Below are 2,723 nucleotides of genomic sequence, written 5' to 3' on the forward strand. Positions count from 1 at the left end.
TAGACCAGGCTGGCCTCGAACTCAGAAATCCGCCTGCCTCTGCCTCCCAAGTGCTGGGATTAAAGGCGTGCGCCACCACGCCCGGCCAAAAAGGTACTCTTAATTTTATTTAATTGTGGCGCTAAGCCCGAAGCATGTAATCACCTCCCTTGGCCTAAAAGTTCTGTTTCTAATGAAACAGCCTGACAAATATAATCACAATGACACTCAGACTCAGGCCCTAAACTTCAAAATGGCTAGCAAGATGACTAAGCATGATAAAGGCACTTATAAGCTACAGGCCTGGAAATCTGAGTTCCTTCTCTAGAACCCAGTTAAAGGTGGAAGGGGAGTTGTGCCCACAGTTACACATCAGGCACACACAAAAATGAACAGCTAGGTACCTTGACCCACACCTTTAACCCCAGCACTCAGGGTGCAAAGACAGACCAAAAGAGATTTTGGACAGTCAATCACTATGAATTCAAGGCCAGCCTGCTCTACACAGTGAGTTCTAAGACAGTCAGGTACATAGAAAGACCCTACCTCAAAAAGCAAAAAATAAAATAGGCCAGACAGTACCATCCATTTCTGATATCAAGTTCCTACTTTTCCCCCCAGGATTCTACACCAGGAAATGACTTCTGCAGGTGAACAGGAGAAAAGATTGCACAAAACTTTACTGCAAAAACAAAAAACAGGTTGAAGATGACTCAGTGGTTAAGAGACCTGGCCCCTCTTGCTCTCTCTGGTTCAGTTCCCAGCACCCCCATGGTAGTTCACAACCATCTATTTAACTCCAATGCCAGGGGATCCTACACTCTGTTCTGGCCTCTGTGGGCACCCAAAGCACATATACATTCATACAAAGAAGCATTAAAAAGTAAATCAATGAAAAATAAATCTCCTTTGGACATGGTGACACACTCCTTTAATTCCAGCACTCGGGAGACAGTGGCAGGCAGATCTCTGAGTTAGAGGCTAGCCTAGTCAACAGACAGTCAGACCTACACAGTGAGACCTTTGTAACAAACAAACAAATAAGCAAGCAAGCAAGCAAACTTTCCTGAACTGAAGCAGGAGCCTTGAGTTCATCTACTAAGCAAGTTAAGAAAAAGGCAAGCATACCAGGAACTGTGCTCCTATCATAGCCATAAGAGAAACCCTCAGGTTTGAACCAGCTGGTTCAAGAATCCTTTGAGGAAACCTTACCACTTGTAAGATTCAACCTTCTCACAAGCTGCAGCACCAAATGAGACACTGGAGAAAACTCAGGCACCCAATCAATGACACCCAAGCCAAGTATGCCACAGGTTTAAGTGACTCAACCAATTAAATCCAGCTCTAAGTCAATTTGGTTTGGCTAAGCATTCATGGCACATACCTGTGATTCCAGCCTTGAGAAAGCAGAGGCAGAAGGCACACAAGTTCAAATCAAGCCTAAGCTACAGTCAAAAAATAGATATCAGGGGCTGACTAAATGGCTTAGAAGGTAAAAGAACCAGTGGCTTAGACACAAGAACTTGAGCTCGGTTCCCAGCATCACATAACAAGTAGAGCATAGCCTCATGCCTACCAGTGCTGTGGTGGGATAGCACCGAGATAGCAGGATTTCAGAGCCTTGCTGGATGCCAGCCAAGGTAAAACCAAGTGAGCTCCAGGCTCAGCGAGAGACTCTGTCTCAAAGGAACAAGGTAAAGCGCAAAAACAGCTGTGCACATACATGCCATTTTGCTTTCCTAGTCAAACCTCCAAAAGCAGGTGGAAAAAAAATGTTTCATCTGTGAATGTGAATGAGCACATAAGAAACTCCATCTCTCTATCTCTACCACAAAACCCACACCTGGAAACTCAAAAGAACAGAAACAGAGACCTGTACCCAAGTTACCAGCTGAGGTAGGGGTCAGCTAAAGTGAGGAAGTGTTCCATAGTGCCAGCTCAAAGGCCAACAGCTGCAGAAGCTATGTCTGAAGCAGTGCTGGGGCAGAGCAAACAGCAGGTTTATCACACGGGTGCTCCTTTCTCCTTCAGGATAGCCTGGCAAACATGCATATGAGAATACTGTTTCCAATCGTCCACATTCAGGGCTTCAGAGACACTTTAGCAATTAAGAGCATTCACTGTTTTTGTCGAGGACCCAGGTTCCATCCCTAGCATCCACATGGTGGCTCACAACCAACTGAACTTGTGACCTCCACAGGCACTAGGAACATAACTGGTACAAACACGCAGGTAAAACACTCATGCACAATATAAAATAAGCAAATCTTTAAAAAAACCCAACTTCCACACCCTTAGCTTGTAGTGGGATTCTACCATAAAGAAGAAAACCCAGACACATTGGTAGTGAACTCCTTGGGAGACAGGTTCAGGCAGATCTCTGTGATCTAAGAGGCCACCCTGGTCTACATTCCAAGTTCCAGACAGCCAAGGCTACATGGTGGTAACAAGTCTCAAAAATAAAAAATTCTGGGCTGGAGATATGGCTCAGTGGTTAAGGGAACTGACTGCCCTTCTAGAGGTCCTGAGTTCAATTCCCAGCAATCACCTGGTAGCTCACAACCATCTGTAATGGGATCCATTGTCCTCTTCTGGTGTGTCTGAAGACAGCAACAGTGTACTCACATGCATAAATCTTTTTTTGTTTTGTTTTGTTTTTTGTTTTTCGAGACAGGGTTTCTCTGTATAGCCCTGGCTGTCCTGGAACTCACTTTGTAGACCAGGCTGGCCTTGAACTCAGAAAT

At 45.0% G+C, this 2,723-nt stretch overlaps 1 protein-coding gene across 10 annotated transcripts in view; it reads right to left on the bottom strand.

The window, feature by feature from the left end:
- Positions 1-2,723, bottom strand: part of Gatad2a (GATA zinc finger domain containing 2A) — an 87,008-nt gene that overhangs the window by 57,510 nt on the left and 26,775 nt on the right. The window lies entirely within an intron of this gene.

Source organism: Mus caroli, chromosome 8 (assembly GCF_900094665.2).
Source record: "Mus caroli chromosome 8, CAROLI_EIJ_v1.1, whole genome shotgun sequence".
Taxonomy (NCBI): Eukaryota; Metazoa; Chordata; class Mammalia; order Rodentia; family Muridae; genus Mus; species Mus caroli.